General features: G+C 47.8%; 1 long non-coding RNA gene across 7 annotated transcripts in view; it reads left to right on the top strand.

Moving 5' to 3' along the window:
• LOC125617630 overlaps positions 1-7,455 on the top strand; it is a 326,369-nt gene that overhangs the window by 21,891 nt on the left and 297,023 nt on the right. For 5 of the 7 annotated variants that reach the window (XR_007348712.1, XR_007348710.1, XR_007348707.1 and 2 more), the window contains exon 2: positions 900-1,157. The exons of 1 other annotated variant lie outside the window; for it this stretch is intronic. This is a non-coding gene — a long non-coding RNA (uncharacterized LOC125617630). The remainder of the gene's footprint in view (positions 1-899; positions 1,158-7,455) is intronic. One more of the 7 variants, XR_007348713.1, reaches the window with a different exon arrangement.

A 7,455-nucleotide genomic window follows, 5' to 3' on the forward strand; every position in this document is an offset into this window, starting at 1 on the left:
CACTGGCCAGAGCAATTAGACAGATGAAAGAAATTAAAGGCATCAAAATAGGAAAAGAAGAACTTAAATTATCACTATTTGCGGATAACATGATTCTATACCTAGATGACACAAAAGGGTCTACAAAAAAACTACTAAATGCTGAAGTTTGGGCTTCGTTTTGTAGTTAAGGAGGAACCGGGTGGTTTTTGTGGGTGGAACTGCACACATCAACAGAACATATGCTCAGGAGAATCGGCTGGGGGCTGGGGGAGCGCCATAGAGACATGGTTGGCACAGATTTTGAGACTGATTAGATGGAGGGGGAGAGAGGTGGGGTCCAGGGTATCTGATGTTCAATTGACCAGGAAGATGGTGGGATTACTGACAGGGAGACAGGAAAATGACATGGAATGATTTTGCGATGACAGTAGTGCACCAGGTGTCTAATGCTAGCTAACGGAAGAGCAGGGTGATGCTCAGAGAGAGAGGGAGGTTGGATCTCTGTCTAGGGGAAACATGGGTATTTGGAACTCAAGAACAGGGTGTTTTAGGAAATGAGATGAGAATCTCACATTTGGGTTGAGAAAGAAAAGGAACCCAGAAGGAGGGCCAGAGGAATGCAGAGGAGCAGAAGTGCCCAGGGCCAGGGATGCCAGGAATGGAAGTGTCAGGGGGAAGGTGGCCAGGAGAGTCAGGTGCTGTGACTTCACAGGAGTCCTGGTGACTTCTGGGAGGTGTGTTCGTTGTGGACTGGACCTTTCTCCAGCAGGGCCAGCCAACTCTCACTCATGGGGCTCTCGGTCTATGAACTAGAAGAAAGTTAGGAGCTGGTTGCGGGGCCACAGCTCTCAGGTGAGACAGTTCAAGTCAGATTTCTGCTTGTCAGACTAAGTGGGCACACATCTGTTCTGTCCTAGAAACACCAGCGGTCTCTGTGGGTCAGCCATTCTGATTGCTGCCTTGCTCGGCTGCCCATTTCAGTGACTGTGCCAACCATGTCTTTGTGATGAAGAACCCCTGCCACCCGGCACTCCTGTCCTGAAGAATTTGATAGTCCAGTCCCGTGGCAGAAGTTCCCACTGTTCTCCTGGCCTGCAGAGGAGAGCCACCATAAAGATGTTCCAGAAGCCAGGTCTGTCCTCATCCTCTCATTTCTCACAGGCCTGGAGGCACAGGTAGACAGTGGCTGAACAGGTCTGTGTAACGGGTTTACTCTACAGTTTGGATCCCCCTAAGCTGCTGGCTATCTTAAGGTTCTCCAATGAGGCCTGGCATTGCAGCTTCAGTAGTGTAGGCCTCTTTGCTTCTATGTTTCTGGAAGCCAACTTCACAACCTCGGAGGATTACTGCCAGCTGCTTGAGTGGCCACACTGACTCTTGTCTCTGCTCAGTGAACTCACATCAACAAATTGGCCCAATCCCATGTGCCACTTCCATCCTGATCCAGCCCTTAGGGTTCATTCTCACATGTTTCCAAGATACCATTGATAAAAGTTCATAGCATCTTTCCCTTCTTCAGTGTGTGTGGCACCTCCGCATGCTCTGGATCAGCTCCTGAGGTCTGCCAGAACTAGAGTCTGGCCACCGGTCAAGAAGCAAGGGAAGGACATGTTTTAGTTAACTTTTCCTCAATGTCATAAAAATACCTGTCAAGAAAGATTGAGAGGAGGGAAAGTTGGTTTTGACTCATGGTTTCAGAGGTTTAGTCCATGGTAGTCTGACTCCATGGCTGTGGGCCTGAGGTGAGGGTTATATCACGCAGAAGGATGTGGTACAAGGAGACAGCTCAGGACGTGGCTATGAGAAGCAGAGAGAGAGCTCTGCTTACCAGGGACAAAACCTAAACCCCAAAGGCACATTCCCAGTGACCCACCTCCTCCAGCCACACCCTACCTACCTACAGTTACCACCCAGTTAAACCATATTGGTGGATTCATCCACTGATGATGTCACACCTCTCATGATCTAATCATTTCACCTCTGAAAATTCTTGCATTGTCTCACACAAGAGCTCTTGGGGGCACCTCACATCTAAACCATACCAGGCCATGAGTAGGCCTGGGGGAGAATCAGCAGCCCCCTGCAAGGAGCTGCCTAGCAGAGACCAGTCCAGGTTCTTGAGTCACAGGATGAGTTCAGAAAGAGGAAACAGACCAGGAGGAAGGGATGCTTCCACTGACAATCAGAGTTGTTGGAAACTAGCTTAAGTTTTCAGAGTCCCCATCAATGCCCTAATTTTAACAGTGAAGATCCTTCAGGCCCGTGGATTCAGTGTGCTTGTGACTCAGCAATCTTTAGAATTGGACGTAGGGCTTGGCTACCAGAGAGTTGTAGAAGCTTTGTGGTCCTCCTCGACTGGGAGCTAGAACCCCAAACACATCATTTTCTATTGCTAAGTTCTTTAGTACTCTCAAAGCAACTGACTCCATTATGTTGTTTTGATTGAACGTATTATAGCAGCAACTATATTATAGTTTTTTTTTATCAACTGTATTATAGCAGTGGTCACTCAAAACCTTGTCTTTAGATACTTGATTATAAGCAACAATTTAGTGAATATTTTGCCATCAAATGTCACAGGCTACCAGTGTCCTCTTTGCCACTTTTGACAAATGCAGTGATATTAATGCTTTCAAATCTCATCCAATCCAATTCTAGATGAACCAGTTCCAATTCAAAGAAACCATTTTTAAAGTTCTATTCTCCATTGTGTTAAGAGAAATAGCCCAACTCAGAGGGTCAAGGGTTGTGTCTCATATATGGAAGCTGGAGAGGAAAAAGGAAAAGAAAGGTGGAGGGAGCTAATAAAAATCAAAGGGAGATCAGCAGAGTAGAGGAGAGGGATCCAGCGAGGAACGAGGAAAAGGAAAGGGGAGTACTGGGGAATGATACTGCCAAATTATATCGTCATATTGTGTGCATGTGTAAATATGGAACAACAAATCCTACCACTCTGTATGACTAGATTGCACCAGCAAAAGTATGGGGAAAAAATGAAGGTCTGTTCTCCTAAAACTACTGCCAGTGTCAATGTGGGCCTCAGGTAGGGTTTGATCAGGGAAGCGGGGCCACTGTGAGGGACATGCATATGGCACTTTTTTATGGTAATTGGACCATATACCATTGTGGAAGCTGGTGCAAGTTCCGTGGAAGACTGTTGCCTCTGTTTGGTGGGAGGCTGGATGTCTTCCAGGGCCAGAAGTTGGGGGGAAAAGCTAGACACCAAGCAGGGGAACTTGAGGACAAACTGGAACCTCTGAAGAGAAACTACACCCACAAGGACAAATTTACTTCTGTGTGTCTCTTGCCACCTCCAACCTCGATGACCTAAGTGACCTACAGGAGTAGCTGGTGTCCTTTGCTGTGGAGCTGCACAATGCTGGCCCAGGACCAGAGAAGCTGGGGGAGGAAATCCAGCAGAAGGAGGAGCCTGTGCTCCAGTGGGGCCTCAGGCCAACACCCTGCGCCAGAAGATCGGCACAAGCGTGACCTGCTGTGTGCTGCTGGGCCCTCCCGACCTTCAGAGCCCCAGCCTCACAGGTCTCTTGCCCTTCTCTGGTGGCCGCCCACAAGCAGACCATGCAGTCCGAGAAGTTCCACTTAGCTATGCTGTCATTTGACCAAATGCCCGTAGGACAGAGGTTCCTGAGGTGGGAGCTCTGCAGCCTGCGTGAGAGCCCTGGGGGCCCAGGGTTCAGCCTGGTGTGGACAGCTGGAGGGAGGTGCTTCCCAAACTTGCCCATCGGACTGATTCCACGTGTTGTCCCAGACCTAGAGTCAATATCTAGGGGAAAGTGCCTGGGAATCTCTGACTAACCAGGACCTCAGGCGACTCCTGTGACTCAGCACATTTCTCAAACTCCTGGGAGGAGCTTGGGCCAAAGGAAGCTTTAAAGTTTTAATTCACTTATTTATTACGTTCATTAAGATTGGGAGGGTAGCTGGCTTTACAAACAGAGGGGAAAAGACTGAGAGTAGGGCAGGCATTGCCGGAGACAGGAGGGCATGTGGGGAGGAGGACTGATGTCTCTTGCTAAAACGAGAGAAACCTAGGGGAGAGAGAGAGAGGCACTGGTGGCAGAGGGAGGAGGTGGAGGCCACTTCTGCAGGACCACCTCCAGCAAAATGGGGCAGAACGGAGGCCCAGGTGGGGTGTGGAGCTGGATCCAGACCAGAGGGACCCTCTGAAGTCATCCAGAGAAGGTGAAGATGCATCAGTGGGGAGCTGGGTGGCTAGGAGAGCAGGTGGACCTGCAGTGTTCTCGAATTCCACCAGGGGCAGGAACTGCTTCCAGAATCTTTTAAATATCAAAAACTTATTAAACATCCTGAATGTCGGGTCTTAGTAGAGTAACAAGACATTGATTTCATAGCCTTAACTTACACATCTCATTTTCTAACTAAGAACGTAATTTTGCAAGGTGTGGTGGTGCACATCTCTAATCCCAGCCACATGGGGCGGCTGAGGCAGGAAGATCTCAAGTTCAAAGCCAGCCTCAGCAACTTAATGAGGTCCTAAGCAATTTAGTCTCAATATAAAAAAATAAAAAGCACTGAGATGTGGCTCCGTGGTTAAGCACCAAACCAAACCAGACCAAAAACAAACAAAAAGAACTAATTTCTGTATTCTTTATTCTCCCGCATCTGCTAAATAAAAAAGAATAGACAATTGGAGATCTTTGTCATCTTGACAGGGTTGATGAATTTACCCTTGCTGGGTTTAATGTTTGGGTTTAGGAGCTTATTATTATTATTATTTTATTAGTTGTTGATGGACCTTTATTTTTATTTATATGTGGTGCAGAAAATTGAACCCAGTGCCTCACACAGCTAGGCAAGCACTCTACCATTGGGCTACAACCCCAGTCCCAGTTTAGGAGCTTATTAAGTCTCTTTGGCTGTAGTTGGGAGTGGGAGATGGAATCAGATCTCACTGCCTCAGGACCTGGAGACCCCAGGTGTCTGGAATGGGGTAGCTGTGTGCCAGGGGGATGCTATCAGAAGTCAACAGGAGGATGCCTGTCAACACAGCATGGTGCCTGGTGTTTAGCCAGTCCTAATGGTTATAGCCTTGGTGTCAGATTATGTGAAGGTGACCAGTGAGATTTGAGAAATAGTTCAGTGTGGACCAGGTTGAAAGGGCATCCATTTGGGTCTAGTGAAGGTTTCCTGGTGGATTTGGTTTCTTTTATCTGACCTTCCAATACCCAGCCCTGTCCTTGGGCAGGTTTCCATCTTAATACACCCATCCCTCTCTCTGTTCCTTATTTGGCCCTGGTTTCTGTCCCTTTGTTTCTAGCAGGGGCAGAAGCTCTCCCCAGGAGAGCTCCTCTCCTCTGCCTGGGCCTCTGCCTTCTCCCTGTGCTTCGCTTCCTCTCCTACTCCTGTTCAGGCCTGTTCCATGTTTAGACTTTCCACAGCATGGCAGCCCTGCGCCAGGAGCTCAAGGCAGAGAGCAGAAACCTGAGCAGGGGATCCGGGAGGTCTGAGGGCCTGGAGGACATGATGGCCTGGGGAAGGGGTGGACCTCCTGGCCACTGTGCAGCTGCTGGGTGCCCAACGCTGCGTTGCTCTCTTTGACAGGCAAACCAAAGGGACAACAGAGGAGGAGGTGGAGAGGGATGAGGGGTGACTATGTGAGCTTGTCTGTTTCCCAAAGTCAGTGCCGATTCCTGGCTGCTCACAGGTATGCAGCCACATGGAAATCCCCACCCGACTCACCTGGACGATGGGGAGGACAGCGTTTGATTAGTCTGGAATGAATTTGGATTTGCTGGTTTGTCTTAGTGATGAGTCTTTTATTGTTTCCTTTCTTGTGGAGGACAGGGCGGCTGTGAGGAATACTTTATGCACAGTAAAGCTGTCTACCCTCTGTGTTGAATTGAAGAAGAAAAACGGAGAAACCTAGCCTTGTTCCCTTCTCCCAGAGGCCGGGGACATCCATGTGTGTAGTGCTTTTGATTAGATCTGCTGTTTGCCCATGGCAGTCATCCATAAAAACACTCCTTTCCTATATACATCCTTCACCCTCTGCACACGAAGCCCTCCGCTCTCCCTCCCTCTCTTTCTCTCTCTTTTTCATCAAAGCCAAACAGAGTGGTGGTTTTCTTCAGTAAAACCCCTCTTCTTTTTGGCTCCATGCCTGGCTCTTCCCAAGGTGCTTGGAAAGAAAGGAAAAATTCAGAATCGTTTCCTTTTGTTCTTGACTGATTCATGGGTGGAGGGAGGAAAGGGTGGTTTTCAGTTTGAAACACAGTGCGATGTTCAAGCAGCTTTAACAAACGGTGCCCACTAATCCGCTTCGGTGGGTTGTCCACCAGTTGTGAGCCCTTCCCTCCCCTTTTCTTTTCCTCTCGGTTGCTGAAAGCCCAGCAGCCAGCACGATGCTCGGCACACAGTGGGCGTCTGGTAATAGGAGAAAACAGAATGGTGTGCGCTCAATCCCACGTGGCACAGGCACACCTTCACACGAAGCTTAAGAGCTTGTCAAGACCCACGTAAATTAAAAACAACATTTGCACCAGCGTCCATACTTCCAGAGCTTCATTTCATGGCGTGCCGTGGCATAGATCAGTCTTAACTTTCTCAACCCAACGAGAGTTAAGTAGGAGCAGAAAAATCAAACCGAGGCTCTCTTAATTATAGCATTGGTTTGAAAGCAATTATTGAACTGTGGGATCTCATTATTTGTCTTTCTGTCCATCCATATATCCATGTGTCTAAGATAGTCAAGAGGTCACAAAGGAATTCAGCTGGAAATATGGTTCCTCTAAAGTCACTGATAAGAATCGGAATTGGCGTGAATCTCTGTGGCTGGGTCCACTTCCAGGACCAAATAAAAGCAAGCCAGCAGTCCTGGGGGGAACACCCTTCAGCATAATGGTTTTGCTAACGTCGTCATGTGAAAAAATGGATTTACTTTTACAAGTATATTTTGCAAAACCAAGAAAAGAAAAGAAAGGGGGGGGGGGAGAAAAGCTAAGAAAGGAGACTCTTACACATTTCCTAAAAGGAAACTTCATTCTCTTTTCCCCACCAGTGCTGACTTGCTGCCTTAAAGGAGAAGCCTGTTAAAAGAACATATTTGTGTGTGGAGCAAGGTCATGCACTTATTGGTTTTCTGCTGCACAGCATAAATATACCAGACAAGGAGAATCCGTTTGCTTTTACTGCAGCCTGTACTGTGCGCAAAGGCTGTGGCACATATATATTTCTAATGCCGGCCATGCCAAAGTGCAGAGGAGCCCAGTCAGGGGTTTCCGAATCAGAGGAGGCGAGCCAAGGTTTGTTGGAAGAAATAAACATGTATTCTATACCTAGCAGACCCAAAAGGGTCTACAAAGAAACTATTAGAGCTAATAAATGAATTCAGCAAAGTGGCAGGATATAAAATCAACACGCATAAATCAAAGGCATTCCTGTATATCAGCGACAAATCCTCTGAAATGGAAATGAGGACAACCACTCCATTCA

The sequence above is a fragment of the Marmota marmota genome, unplaced genomic scaffold (genome assembly GCF_001458135.2).
Source record: "Marmota marmota marmota unplaced genomic scaffold, marMar, whole genome shotgun sequence".
Lineage (NCBI taxonomy): Eukaryota > Metazoa > Chordata > Mammalia > Rodentia > Sciuridae > Marmota > Marmota marmota.